The sequence below is a fragment of the Petaurus breviceps genome, unplaced genomic scaffold (genome assembly GCF_028583685.1).
Source record: "Petaurus breviceps papuanus isolate PSGF00001 unplaced genomic scaffold, PetGlider_PUasm1.0 139, whole genome shotgun sequence".
Taxonomy (NCBI): domain Eukaryota; kingdom Metazoa; phylum Chordata; class Mammalia; order Diprotodontia; family Petauridae; genus Petaurus; species Petaurus breviceps.
This window is the reverse complement of record NW_027185697.1, coordinates 4567026-4583044: the sequence shown is the minus strand read 5'-3', so window position 1 is coordinate 4583044 and position 16019 is coordinate 4567026. Positions and strand designations below refer to the sequence as shown.

Below are 16019 nucleotides of genomic sequence, written 5' to 3'. Positions count from 1 at the left end.
CCTTTATGGGACAATCTTAATTATGAAAATAATCTCTAAAACAGGTGATTTGTAGATGAGGAAGTCAGAATATTCTAAACTCTGTGTTCCACTAAGTGACAAACAACTTTCCTGTTGCCACAGTGATTGTAAGAAGACAGATGGAAACTTAAGTGAAAGAAATTGGATACTTCATTTATGAGTTGATATAAAATCTCCTATCTCAACTCTTGTAGCAGCAAGCACCCTAGCATACCCAGGATGGCTGCTAGCACAGGTTCTTTGCTCTGCTTTTCTAAAGGAAAGCAACACAAAAAGCGTTTAACCATCTAACTTTTTTTTTTTATTCTGGAAAACTTTTATTTTTATCGTAGGTGGAATGGGGACACAGCAAGTTAGATGATTCCAATTTTGTTGGCAACATCTAAAGCATCATAGTCTGGAGCAAGACGGATATAGGCCTTCTTCTCTCCATAGGGCCGGATCAGTGTGTTGACCTTGGCCACGTTGATGTCATACAGCTTCTTTACGGCCTGCTTGATCTGATGCTTGTTGTCCTTGATGTCCACAATGAAGACCAGGGTGTTGTTGTCCTCAATCTTCTTCATAGCAGACTCGGTGGTCAAGGGAAACTTAATGATGGCATAGTGATCAAGCTTGTTTCTGCGAGGGGCACTCTTCCGAGGGTATTTGGGCCGCCTTCGAAGTCTCAGTGTCTTGGGTCGCCGGAAGGTGGGGTATGTTCGGATCTTCTTCTTTTTGTGGCTATGGACACCCTTCAGCACTGCCTTCTTGGCCTTCAAGGCCTTGGACTTGGCTTCTGTCTTGGGGGGGGGGGACAACAGCTTCCTTCTTCGCCTTCGGCGCCATGTTGGGGGAAAGGGCTTAACCATCTAACTTTAATCAAATGTGTATCATTTACCTATTTCAGGGGGAAAAGTCAGTACCCAGAATGTCAGAGAATGCAAACAGATGTTACAAGCAGACAAAAAATACAGACAGAGAAACAGACAAGCAGGCAAGACTTACAGCTGTCTAACCATTACACCCATACTTAGTTCCCAGAGAGAGAAGCACCAACATCTGGGTTTTCAAAGCCAGGGCTCAAATGCCTGCTCTTAGTCTCATTTGATCAAATCACACAATGATTCCTATGAGTGAGCCCCAAAGCAAATCCTCACATCAGGGTATATATAGCTTTCTCCAAGGTCAGAGAACATCACAATCCCCGTGACACACTTCCAAATAACAAAGTAAGAAGGTGTGGGTTTTCCTGAAAAACAAGCTTCCCACCACAGGTTCCCTGCAACCACATTCAGCCTGTTGGAGGGCAGAATATATTTTCTTTTTTTTTTAAAGCAATCAGGGTAAGTAAGTTGCTCTAGGTTACACAGCCAGGTGTTTCTGGGTGGGTGCTAAGTGTCTGAGCCCAAATTCGATCCCCCAGGTCATCCCAACACTGGAGCTGGTGCACTTAATCGCTGTGCTACCTGGCCGCCCCAAGAAGAATATATTTTCAAATCAGGGAAGGTCCTCAAATTCAGTTAAGTCTATCAAGGGGCCAAGGGGAAGGGAAGGTTTTCAAATTACCATTACCATTACAAGTCCATAAATAAAACATTATATATGTAACTTGAAGGTTTTTGTTTGTTTTTTATTTGTTTTTTTTTGTTTGTTTGTTTTTTGCTTTTTGGAGAACACTGTATGCAATGTAACTTCTAAGGCTGAGATGCAACAAAGTATGGAATAATGCTCTGATACTTGTGTGCATTTTGGCCAAAGAATTAACACCCCAGAGGTCCTCCATCAGCCAGCACCACAATATCCATATCCTGTTTATGGCAAATGGAGAAATGTTGAATGCTATGGGTAAATTTATTTACATTGGCAGTAAAAACACTGGGGTTGTACACATAGATGATGAGGTTGGCACACACATTCACAGTGCTAGCTCAGTGCTGGAGATGCAAAATGAAAGTGTAGGAGAGAAGCGTGATCAGACTGCATTCCAAACTGAAGGTCTACAGAGCCATTAGACTGACTTAATTGATGTATGCCTCTAAAAACTAGACAGTATACCAGTGACATGCCAGGAAAGTGAAATGCTTCCATTTGAATCATCTTAGGAAGATCCTTAAGATCACCTGGCAAGATAATATACCAGAAACTGAGTTCTTTCCTTGAGCTGAACTGCCTAGTATTCAAATCCTACTACAGAGAGTGAAACTCTGATTTCTAGCCAGTTTTTCAATGCTAGAAATATGGTTGCCTAAAAGACTGTGTTACAGACAACTTATGTCAGGCAAGTGCTCCCACGGAGGTCAGAAGGATGCTCAAGGTATCTCTGAAGAATTTTGGTATTAATTTTGAGACATGGTAGACACAAGCTTAGGGCCACCCAGAATGGTATGTGCTCATCAAAGAAGATAATATAGTCTGTGAGTAAAGCAAAATTGTAGTAGCTTAACAGAAAAAAGAGATATGCAAATTTAGAGACATCTCCAGGCCAAATATTCATGCAAATTATTTGTGCCAGATCTGTGGTAGAGCTTTCTGAGATCATCCTTGTCTGATCAACCATGATTATTCCTTGACCTTATCACAGTGATGTCATTCTGGTCCTCTTTGAGAATGAAGACAGACAATTGTGCACTGTGTAGACCACAAATGCTATACAGATGTGAATCATAATCATCATCATCATCATCATCACCATCATCATCATCACCATCACTGGCACTATCATCCTCATTTCCTTTGTCATACTTAACATCGTCATTAATAGGAGTGTAGCCAAGATGGTGGAGTAAAAGCAAAACTTTGTGTGGGCTCTGGCTCCAACCACTTCCAATGCCTGTAAAAAAAAAATTACTCTAAACAAATTTTAAAGCTACAGAACCCACAAAGTGACAAAAACAAGTTGCCCAGGGAAGGCAGCCTGGCAAGCCAAAAGGAAAGGTCTATCACAGCACACTGGGAGCCAACTCAGGTCCCCAGGAGGTTAGCAAAGGCCCCTATGAGCCAAGGTTCAGGCCCCAGGGTGGGCCAGAACAGACTGAGCAGACTTCAGGAGAGTGAATCACCAGCAGCTGTGGTGGTTTTGAGACTTCTCAACCAAAATTGCCAAAGAGAAAATAAAAGTTCAGGGGGGAGCTCTATTGGAAGGGTGAAGGAAGATCACAGTCCATCCCTGTGGTTGGAAGTGGTGGAGGGGCAGTGGCTGCAGCTGCTTCCACATGGCTGCTTGAAGAGCTCCTGGACTGCAGATTTAAGAGGGACCAAGCAACCATTGAGAGGGTAATCGTACTTGTTTGAATCTGGATTGTGGATTTGGGTGGTAGTCCTGGGGCATGTTGCCAGTTTGCAAGAGATCGAGCAGGCTGTAGAGAGGACACCAAAGTAATGGCTTCAGCAGCCACAAAAACCACTGTGATTTGGGACAAAGTTCTCTCCATTTTGTAAGCAGAGTTATACCCTGACAAAGAGCTCAAAGGTCAAGTTATTGGCAAAATGAATAAGCAAAGGAAGAGCAATCAGATCATAGCATTCTTTTTTGGGGACAAAAAGGATGAATATGGAACTGGAGGAGGACAATGAAGTCAAACTTCTGCATCAAAAACTTTCAAGAAATATATGAACTTTTCCCAGGCCATGGAGGAACTCTAGAAGGATATTGAAAATCAAGTAAGAGAAGTGGAGGAAAAATTGGGAAGAGAAATAAGAATGATGCAAGAAAATTATGAAAAGTGAGTCAATAGCCTGCTAAAGGAGACCCCTAAAAATCCTGAATAAAATAACATCTTTAAAAAGTGCACTAATTCAAATGACAAAAGAGGCTCAAACAGCCAATAAAGAGGACAATGTCTTAAAAAGCCAAATTTTCTAAAAAGAAAAAGAATTTCAAAAACTCACTGAAGAATGTAATTCTTTCAAAATTAGTCTAGAGAAATTGGAAGCTAATGGCTTTATGAGAAATCAAGATATTATAAAACAGATCCAAACAAATGATACAATAGAAGGCAATTTGAAATATCTCATTGGAAAAAGCATTGACCTAGAAAATAGATTCAGGAGAGATAATTTAAAAAGGATTGGACTACCTGAAAGCCACAATAAAAAAAAAAAAACAGAGGTAGAGAGAATAGATACCATCTTTCAAGAAATTCTCAAGCAAAATTGTCCTGATATTCTAGAACCAGAGTGCAAAATAGAAATTGGAAGAATTCACCAATCACCTCTTGAAAAAGATACCAAAAGAAACCTCCTAAGATTATTATAGCCATATCCCAGAGTTCCCAGGTCAAGGAGAAAATACTCCAAGCAGTGAGGAAGAAACAATTAGAGTATTGTGGAAAAACAATCAGGATAGCACAAGACCTAGCAGCTTCTACATTAAGGGATTGAAGGGCATGGACTATGATGTTCCAGAGGTCAAAAGAGGTAGGATTAAAACCAAGAATCACCTACCCAGAAAAACTGAGTATAATGCTTCAGGGAAAAAATGTGGTCATTCAATGAAATAGAGGGTTTTCAAGCATTCTTGATGAAAAAACCAGAGCTGAACACAAAATTTGACTTTTCAAATACAAGAAACAAACAAAGCATGAGAAGGTAAACAGGAAAAATAAATCATAAGGAAGTTATGAAAATTGAACTGTTTACATTCCTACATAGAAAAATGATAATTGTTAACTCATAAGACTTTTCTCAGTAAGAGGATAGCTGAAGGGAATATATTTGTATATGTGTGTATATGTATTTATGTATGCTTACTTACATATATGCATGTATAGAAGGATGTATGTGTTTATAAATATATATGTGAGTTTGGGCATTTGTATTTTCATGTATACATAGATAGAAGGCACAGTTGGGTTTAATATGAAGGAATGATACCTAAAAAAATAAAATTAAAAGATGAGAGATGTATTAATTGGGAGAAAAAGAAAGGGAACAATAGCTCAGGGTAAAATATGTCATATAAAAGAGGCAAGATAATACTGTTACAATGGAGGGGAAGAGCAGGAAGGTGAACAGGAATGGGAAAACTTTATTCTCATTGAATTTGGTCTAAGGATGGAATAAAATACACACTCAATTGGGTATCTTACCCTAAAGGAAAGTAGGGGGGAAGAGGATAGGAGGGAAGCTTATAGAAGGGAGAGCAGATTGGGGGAGAGGGTAGTGACAGACAAGCAGTTCTGAAGGGGGTGAGGTTGAGAGAGAAGGTGGAGTGGGTGGGGGGAGGGATTGAATGGAAAGTAGGGTAGATGGTCTTTCACAACATAACGATTATGAAAGTGATTTGGGTAACTACACATGTACAATTTTTATTGAATTTCTTTTCTTCCCTGTGGGGGTGTGTGAGGATGCAAAAAGGGGACAAAAATCTGTAGCTCAAAATTTTAAAAACAAATGTTTAAAAATTGTTTTTTCACATGCAACTAGGAAATAAGATATACAGGTACTGGGGTATAGAGACCCATCTTTCCCTACTAGAAAGTTAGGTGTCTGAAGAGGGAGGACATAAGAGAGAACAGATTGGGGGAAGGGGTATTCAGTAGGCTTGCTGTTTGGGAATAGGGGAAAGGGGAAAGATGAGGAGATAAAAAAATTATAACTCAAAACCTTGTGGAGATGAATGTTGAAAACTAAAAATAAATCAATTAGAAAATTTTTAAAAAGAATTAGAAAAGTTAGAAAGTTAGAAGGGTAAAGACTCTATGAGACATCAAGAGTAAAGAAAATCAAAAGAATGAAAAATCAAAGAAAATGTAAAATACTGCATCATGTGAAAAATGACCTAGGGAACAGATCCAAGAAATATAATTTAAGAATTTCTGGACTACCTGAAAAATATAAATTAAAAAAATATCCTGGACATTATCTATCAAAGTAAAACTGCCCTTGTGTCATAGAACCAGAGTGTAAAATAATTATTTATAGAATCTAGAGATCTCCTCCTGAAAGAGATCCCAAAATGAGAACTACAACGAATATTATAGCCAAATTCAAAAATGATCCAGTCAAGAAGAAAATAATGAGAGCAGCCTGTAAGAAATAATTCAAATATCAAAGAGTCACAGTCAGGATTACAAAGGATTTAGCAATTTGTAAAATTAAAGGATCAGAGAGCTTCTACATTAAATGATCAAAGGGCTTGGGAAATGATATTCTGGAGGTCAAAGATATAAGATTAAAACCAAAAATCACCTACCAGCAAAACTGAGTATACTTCTTTAGGGGAAAATATGGTCATTCTATGAAGTAGAGGAATTTCAACATTCTAGATGAAAAAAAAGCAGAGTTCAATAGAAAATCTGTCTTTCAAACACAAGTAGCAAGAGAAGCATGAAAATGTAAACAGGGAAAAGAAATAACTATTTACTTTACTTCACGGTAAAGTAATCACTGTTACTCATGAGAATTTTCTCAGTATGAGCATAGTTGATGGGAATACATATGTATATGTATGTGGGTGTGTGTATACATATGTGTGTGTTTATATATATATACACATACATACATACATATATTTATATAGGAGAATATATGAGCATATAAATAAATATGTGAATGTGTCTACATAAGTGTATATGTATACATAGACAGAGGGAAGAGGACTAGTGGAATAGGAAGGGACAGTATCTAAAAATAAAATTACAAGGTGAGAGAGGAATATAATGAGAGGAGATAGTGAGAGATAGAATAGGGTAAATGACCTCATATAAAAGTTGAGAGAAAACTGTTACAATGGAGGGCAATGAAAGGAGCACAAAATGGAATGGGTCAACCTTACTGTCATTGAATTTGGCTTAAAGAGGGAATAACATACACACAAATTGGTTATCTTACCCTACAGGAAACTAGGGTGAAGGGGATAAGAGTGGCAATGATAGAAGAGAGGGCAGACTTGGGGGGAAGGGTAGTTAGAAGTATACACTTTTGAAAAAGTACAGGGACACAGGAGAAAATAGAATAAATGGTGGGTAGGATAGGAAGGAAGAAAATATAGTCAGTCTTTCACAATATATCTACTATGGAAATGTTTTGCATAACTTCACATTTATAACCTATATCAAATCTCTTTTCCTCCCAGTAGGGGTTAGTAGTGAGGAAAGAAGGGAAAGAATCAGGAAAACAAAATTTTAAAGTCTAATGTTAAATATATATATATATATTTTTTTTACATGTAACTGAGAAATAAGATATACAGGAACTGGTGTATAGAAATCCATCTTGCAATACTAGAAAGTCAAAGTGGGAGGATATAAGACATACAAGATTGGGGGAAGGGGTATTTAGTAGAATCACTATTTGGGGTGAGGTGTAGGGGATAGACAGGGAGAAAATTTGTAACTCAAAATCTTGTGGAAACGAATGTTGAAAACTAAAAAAAATAAATAAACAAAAGAAAAGAAAAGAATTCATTATGGCAGCTAGGTGGTTCAGTGAATAGAGCACAGGCCCTGGAGTCAGGAGGACCTGAGTACAGATACAACCTCCAACACTTAACACTTACTAGCCATGTCAACTTGGGCAAGTCACTTAATCCCAATTGCCCTGCCTTCCCCCCTCCCAAAAGCTAAATACATGCATACATGCATACATACATACATACATACATACATACATACATGAATGAATGGATGAATGAATACATAAATAAAATAAAATAATAGAAAACAATTCATGAGCAAACAAGATATATAGTGAGACAGAGGAAGAGAAAATGGCTTATTTTTATCACATGAAATTTAAAAATTTCCAAATACAACCAATGCAGTCAAAATTAGAAAGAAATCAAGAACCAGATGTAAATTTTTATCAAGTTTTTAAGGAGTTAATTTAACCAGTGAGCTTTTGTCCTTTTTCCTACTTGGTCAGCTCTGTTTTTTAAGATGTTTTTTTTATCAGTATTTTTGTTCCTCTTTTACCAAGTTATTAATTGTCTTCTCATAATTTTCTTTCTTTGTTTTAATTTATTTGTCCAATTTTTTTCCTCTATCATTTTATTTCAATTTGAAACTCATATTCTTTTTTTGTTGTTCTTTTTTACCTTTTTGGAGGGCAGTTGGTGTTAATTAACTTGCCCAAGGTTACAAAGCTAGTTGTCTGTGTGTGTGTGTGTGTGTGTGTGTGTGTGTGTGTGTGTGTGTGTGTGCATGTGTGTGTGTGTTAAGTGTCTGAGGCCAGAACCAAACTCAGGTCCTCCTGACTCCGGCCTGGTGCTTTACTCACTGCGCCACCTAGCAGCTCCTGAAACTCATATTCTTAATGAACTTTTGAGGTTTTGTTGTTTATTTGTTTTTTTACTTCATTGTTTTCCTCTCAGTTTATTTTTTTCCCCTGTCTCCACAGTTCCTATTTACAGTCAGGCTATTTTCTGTTTCCCCATTTTTCTACCCTATTTCTTGATTTTGAGCTTTATACTAAAGTTGGACTGTGTTTTCAGCATGTAAAAGTAATAGGCACTGACTCAACCTTCAGACTTTTTTGCACTGCTGTTTTTATAGTTTTATTTCAAGCGGTTGGAATTTTTGGTGCTTCCAAGATAGTGTGATCTGGGGAGAGTTTTGGTCCCTGCTCTCAATCTACATGCGAAGGCCAACTGATCCTTTAGGATTGAAATCAATACTGTTTTTCAGTGTTCTGATCCTTTTTAGCCAAAAACAATAGTGTTCCTCAGGGGCATTTTTTTCCCTCTTGCCTAAAACTGTTCTCTACCTCTGAACTATAAATCAGAAGTGAGTATAGGAAATACAATTGGCAAACAATTTCCCCTTAAGGCTCTCACTCCCTCTTGACTGAAAGTGTTTCTCCACTCCTTTAAACTATTGCCCAAAATGGATATAGGTAATGGAATTTCCAAATAACATCTCGTCTTGCATTCAGTGTTAGCACAGGAGTCCCCTGCAATACCTTCATTATCAGTTTCCAGGTCTCATTAGACTGACTTCAGAACTCCTAAACTGCTACTGTTTCTGTTGACACCACTTTGTGCAGCCACTGGTGTTCCATTCATCTGGGCTCTGCACCAACCTCCTTGCCACACGTCTTTCTTTCTGACGTTTTGCATTGTCTTCAGCTAGAAGAATGCCTCACTCTGACATTTTTGACTATGCCACTTCAGAATTTTCTTTGAACCAGTATTTTTAGGAATGGAATGTTGAGAGAGTTCACCTGAGTCCTTTCTCTTCCCCACCATCATGGATCTGCCCCAAAGAACCTATTTTTTTTCAGGTTTGATTTATTGTTTATTAATTGTCTAGACTTAAGAAAGTGATGGAGAAAATGTTAATAATTCAGACAAGTCAATCCCAAAAGTCTCATGATGGAGAGAAATATGTGCATCCAGAGAAAGAACTAGAAAGATCTTATATCCCTTGTCTAAGTAAGGTAATAGGATTAGGATCTACACTTCAGTTCCTTGACTTGAAAACCAATGCTTTCACAAATTACTGACTACAGAACTTGAAGACCATTTGCAATTAGGGTTTTATGGGAACAAGTGTTTTCAGCAATGAATTAGTATATATATATTTCCTGGAACAAAAGACAGTTCATTATATCTCATATTTAAGAAAACCAAAAAGTAAAAGTTCTAAAGAAAAACCAGAGGGGTGGCCAGGTAGCACAGTGAGTAAGAGCACTGGCCTCAGAGTCAGGATAACCTGGGGGATCGAATCTGGGCTCAGACACTTAGCATCCACCCAGAAACACCTGGCCATGTAACCTCGAGCAAGTTACTTAACCCCAATTGCTTAGGGGTGGCCAGGTGGCTCAGTGAGTAAGAGCACTGGCCCCAGTGTCAGGAATCCGGGCTCAGATACTTAGCACCACACCTGGAAATAACTGGTCATGTAACCTTGAGCAAGTTACTTAACCCCAATTGCTTAAAAAAAAGAGAGAGAGAATATAGTCATGATCTCCCAATCACAATTGATGGGTTGGGAGGAATAACCATGTTAATAAATTTTCACATCCATTGGAATATTGAAATGTGGCAACCACTGAAAGATTAGCTTGAATTTAAATCAAGATATAAAACAGAAGGAGGCACAGAGTGAATGACTATTGCTTTATCACTATTAATGTGATGTGCTTTATAATAACTTCCAATTAGATTTTCTTCATATTCTGTAGAAGAGAATGTGAAAAAAAAAACACAAGACTTTTGATGCTTATTAACCAAAATATCCTGTAACCCAGGCTTTCATTAAACTTCTCTCCCTGCCTTTTCTGTTTTGCCTTATGGGCAGGAAATGAATGGATGCACTACACACATATTTTGTCATTACCTATCTGATATCCTATGCATATATTCCATGACTCCCTTTTGTCTGCTAGAAAAATGCAGCAACACAAGTGAGCCCCATAAAGGAGCAGTGAACCCAGAACTCCAATGCAAGTTATGAATGCCTTCATGTGACCCATGAGTGGTGCAAAATAAAATGCATATAAACACAGTCAATAAGGCCTTCTGTATTCCCATGCTACCTCTCAGTACTGAGAACAGCAGCTTATCTCTGGTTCTTTGGGTATGAGAGCAGAATTTTCAGGGCTCTAAACATAGATAGATGTTGGTAAAATTATGAAAGTAATGAGTTCTCATTTGCTGTGCCATAAATTCCTGTTTTGAAATGATTAAACAAACACGAATGTCCAAAATTTGAACTATATTCACTCAAGAAGTTGAAATAAAAGGAAAATTTGAGGTAGGGAGAGAAATAAGAGAGCAAGGAAGGGACAGATGGAAGAAAGAAAAGAGAGAAGTTGAAAGGGATGAAGAAGGAAGGTAGTTGGAAGATAAGATCAAAAATAGGAGGAAGAAAGGCAGAAAGGATGGGAGGAAATATAAATGGGCAGATGAGGAGGAAAAGATAGAGGAAGGTAGGAAAGAGCAGGATGAGAGAGAGAAAGAGAAGGAGGAAGGCAGGGAAGAAGGGAGCAAAAGAAGAAGAAAGGAAGGGAAAGAAATAATGAAGAAGGAAGAAAGGTAAAGGAAGGAAAGAAGAAAGGAAGAGAAGTAGAGAGAAGAAAAATAAAGAAGGAAGGAAGAGAATGTAGGAGAGAGGAAATAGGAAATGAAGAAAGGAAGCAGGGAGGGGGGAAAGAAGGAAAGATGAGAAAGAAAAAAGCAATGAAGAAGGAGAGAAAGAAGGAAATAAAGAAAAAGACATTTACTAAGAGCTTCTTATGTGCCATACTCTTCTGTATGTTGGGTATACAAATAAAAAGTGACAACCATTAATGTTCTAAAGGATTTCATTCCCTAATTGGAGGAGAGAAAACAAACAGATCATTCATCATAACATGGATGCAACATTTTGGATGTCTTCAAGGAGCAGAGGTAGAACACATGGCACACTAATTCTTAAGGGGCATCTGTGAAGTTTCCCTGTACAGTAAGGTATCTGCCGTCAAGCATCTGATCAATGCTAGGAGAAGCATCAAGGTTCTATGGGCCGCAGGGAGCCCTTATTTCTGACAAATCTTATAGAAAGTATTAATTTTTAGGTAAAGGTAGAACTTAATCATCTCCCAAGTTTGTTATCATATAAAATTCTATCATTCTGTTAGATTTGCCTCCATTTTCTCCCCCGCAATTTTCTTAGTGTCTTCATAATACCCAGTTTCTGCACTAATGAAGTGCATAATCTGATGAGGGAAACAATAACCAAAAAGGATATGTATGTATAAATAAATACTCTAGGTTAAATAAGAAATATTTAAGATAGGGAATGGGCATTTAATAATAAAAATGGAAAGGTGAAAGTAACAAAATAAAAAGGAAAACATGCACAAAGACTTAAAAAAAACCCATTCCCCAAAGAAAGTTCATGGAGCTATCACCTATACTCAAAGGGATTGTCAAAACCCAAGCCAAGAGGTAAATCTGACCCACTGCCTGTTTTTTTTAATAGTCCATGCCTGAAGAATTATTTTTAATAATTACCATCCACATATGAAAGACTATGATGGAAGTGGATGAGGAATACTTGTTACATATATTCATGTTGAGTTGATTTTATAACCTATAGAACTTGTCTATTGACGTTTATTTGGGGGAGGACGCTAACCACTAATGTATTACGTCAATATTATCAAGCTCAAATGGAAGCAAATCCCTGCAGGTAACACAGTGGTTTAGAAAAGAAAAATAGCGCATATATTTAATTTCTGTCATTATAATTTTCAAAATTACCTTTTATACTGGTTCCAACGGTTTTTTTAGGTGGTCTCTTATGTTCTGCAAGCCTTAAATTCAATATCTTTGGATTAACTCATTGAAGGTTGTTGTCTACATCACATTCAAGAAATAGTTGCTTTTTTTTTTCTATTTTTGTACTTAGTTATTTGCTTTATTAGAAAATGTCATTTTTAATCTTTTATTTATTTATTTTTTTTGTTTTCAACTTTTGTTTCCACAAGATTTTGATTTACAAATTTTCTCCCTCTCTTTCCCCGACCTCCCACCCCAAGATAACGAGTCTATTGAATACCACTTCCCCCAATCTGCTTTCTTTTATATCTACCCCATCTTCCATGCAAGTTTCTAGAAGGGCAAGATGGATCTCTATATCCCACTGCCTGTATATATTATTTCCCATTTGAATATAAAAAGCAGTATTTTTTAACATTTCTTTTTAAGATTTTGATTTCCATATTCTTTCTCTTCTTCCCTCCTCAGCCAACCCCACTGGGAAGACAAGCAATTAAATATAGGTTGTACATGTAGAGTTATGCAAAAAGTTTCCAAAGTATTTATATTGTCAAAGACTAACTATATTTCCCTCCATCATATCTCACCCCACCCTTATTCTATATTCCATTTTGACCCTTTCCCCTTTCAAAAGTGTGTGTTTCTAACTACCCTCCTCTCCAGTCTATCCACCCTTCTATCATCCCCCTTCTTATCCTCCTCCCCTCCCCTACTTTCCTGTAGGGTAAGATACCAAATTGAGTGTGTATGTTATTCCATCCTTAAGCCAAATTCAAGGACAGTAAGGTTGACCCTTTCTTTCCCTTTCAGCTTCCTGCTCTTCCCCTCTATTGTAACAGTTTTCTCTTGCTTCTTTTATATGATACAATTTACCCTATTTTATCTCTCCCTTTTTCCTTCTCGCATTATATTCCTCTTTCACCTCTAAATTTCACTTTTTAAGTATTATCCCTTCCTATCCAATAGGTCCTGTGCCCTCTGTCTATGTATACATGCACACACATATACACACATATGTATTTTTACAGACATACACCCTTCTATACATACACACACATTCATATATATATCCCCTTCAAACATCCTCATACTGAGAAAAGTCTCATCAGAAACAATTAATGCTTTTTCCATATAGGAATGTAAATAGTTCAACTTTAATAAGTTCCTTATGATTTCCTTTCCCTGTTTATTTTTTCATGCTTCTTTTCCTTTTATATTTGAAAGTCAAAGTTTCCAGTTAGCTCTGTATTTTTTTTTCACCAAGAATGCTTGAAACTCCTCTTTTTCATTGTTTGACCATATTTTTCCCTGAAACATTATACTCAGTTTGTCTGTTAGGTGATTCTTGGTTTTAATCCTGGCTCCTTTAACCTCCAGAATATCATATTGCAAGCCCTTTGATCTCTTAATGTGGAAGCTGCTAGATATTGTGTTATCCTGATTGTGTTTCCACAATAAACAAATTGTTTCTGCCTGAGAGCTTGTAATATTTTCTCCTTGACCTGGGAGCTCTGGAAATTGGCTATGATATTTCTAGGTGTTTTCTTTTTAGGATCTTTTTTCAAGAGGTAATCAGTGAATTCTTTCAATTTCTATTTTGCCCTCTGTTTCTAGAATGTAAGTGCATTATTCCTCGAGAATTTCTTGAAGGATAATTTCTAGCCTCTTTTCTTTGATCATGGCTTTCAGGTAGTCCAATGATTTTTAAATTGTCTCTCCTAGATCTATTTTCCAGTTCAGTGGTTTTTTCAATGAGATATTTCACATTGCATTCTATTTTTTTCATTTCTTTGGATCTGTTTTATAGTATGTTGATATCTTATAAAGTCATTAGCTTCCATTTGCTCCTATCTAATTTTGAAGGAATTATGCTCTTTAGTGAGTTTCTGAAATTCCTTTTCCATCTGGGAAATTTGGCTTTGTAAGGCATTCTTCTCCTCATTGGCTTTTTTGGCCTCTTTTGCCATCTGAGTTAGTTTATTTTTTAATGCATTATTTTCTGCAGTATTTTTTGGGTCTCCTTTGGCAGGCTGTTGACTCACTTTTCATTATTTTCTTCCAACTTTCTCATTTCTCTTCCCACTTTTTCCTCCACTTCTCTTATTTGATTTTCAAAATCCTTCTTGAACTCCTCTATGGCTTGTAACCAATTAATATTTTTCTGTGAAGGTTTTGATGCAGGACTTTTTACTTCATTGATTTCTTCTGGTTCCATATTTCGATTTTTTTTGTCCACAAAAAAGCATTATATGATCTGATTGTGCTTCCTCTGCTTTCTCATATTGCCAGCCAATTACTTGACTTTGAAGCTCTTTGCCATAGCAGAAATCTCTTTTCAGAATGGAGACAGCTATGTCCCAAATCACTGAGGTTTTCACAAATGTTGACAGAGGTCTGAGGATGGTGCCCTCTCTACAGCCACCACAAGCTGTCTTACACTGGCATTTCTCACCCCAAGGCCACCACCCAAAACTGCGATCCAGATCCAAACATATCAAAGCATGATTGATCACTCTCTGAATGGTGGCTTGGCTACCCTATGATCTGTAGACCAGGAGTTCTGGAGGCAGCTACTTTGCAACAGCTGTAGACGTCTGTTGTCAACCATCTCTCACACTAGGGGCACAGACCAGGACATGACCTTCTGTCACCGGATTCCAACAGTGTTCCCCACTGACCTATTTCTTTCTCTTTGGTGTTTATTGGTTGACTTCCCCACTGATCTTTTTACATTCTTTTTCATGTTTATTTTTTCAGAAGTCTGGAAACCACCAGAGATGCTGGTGATTCAGTCTCCTAAAGTCTGCTCTCACCAGTCTGTGCTGCTGGTCCAGGTCACCTGTGTTGGGGACAACAGAGATCATGTGGGACTCTGCTTGGCTCCCAAATTGGTGTAATAGACCCTTCCTCTTGGTATGGCAGGCTCCCTTCTGTGGGAGATTTGTTTCTCTCTTCACTTTGTGGGTTCTGTAGTTCTAAAATTTGTTTAGAGTCACATTTTTAGAGGTATTGGAGGTTGGTATGGGAGCTGAAGCAAGTTCCTACTTTTACTGCACCATCTTGGCTCCACCTTCCAAAAATAGCCCATTAAGTTTTCTTATTGACTCCAGGCTATTTCAAAAACCAAAGGCCTTTTTTTGTTTATATGTAAATTGGTATAGTGCTTTTGTATTGGTTTGATACAAAGAACTCAAAAGTGCAAAGAATTTAAAATGAATATTATGAAGAGGGCAATGAAAAATCATGTGATGGGTTAGAGTAGGAGACACCATATATTCAAATATGGAACTTCAAAGCCAAAAAGAAGGAAAAGATGTCATCAAAGAAATATATTATGGAAAAAGAATATGAGAGCTATTTGGCAAGGATAAAGAAAGACAGGTGGACAGAGTGTTCTACTGATGTCCTTTAAATTAGTCAATCAACTAATTAATCAATGAAGAGTTATTTGACACTATCTAACAAACCCTTTTTTCAAGAAAGAAAGGAGTTAGCACCTGCCCCCCTCCATTGGCTTGTATATTATGAGAGGACATAAAATGTGCATAAAAAGAGATATAAGATGTAGAAAATAAATACACATTAAGTAATGGGGGAGAGAGTACTAGCAAGTAGGAAGATGGGATAAGCAGGAAGTATTTCAGAAGTGTTTTGAAGAAAACAAAATTTTATAATGGGTGGAGGAGAGGTGGGAATACATTCCAGGAATACTAACCAGTCAGGGAAAGATTGGAGATAGATTTTGTGTGAGGTTCCAAAAGAATGGCAGCTTTATTGCACTGTAGAGTATAGGAAAGAGCTCAACTATGTAAAA

The 16019-nt window shown here is 37.4% G+C and overlaps 1 pseudogene; it reads right to left on the bottom strand.

The window, feature by feature from the left end:
* Positions 1-336: 336 nt before the first annotated feature.
* On the bottom strand, positions 337-849 carry LOC138145965 (large ribosomal subunit protein uL23-like; annotated as a pseudogene).
* Between the last annotated feature and the right edge of the window lie 15170 nt (positions 850-16019).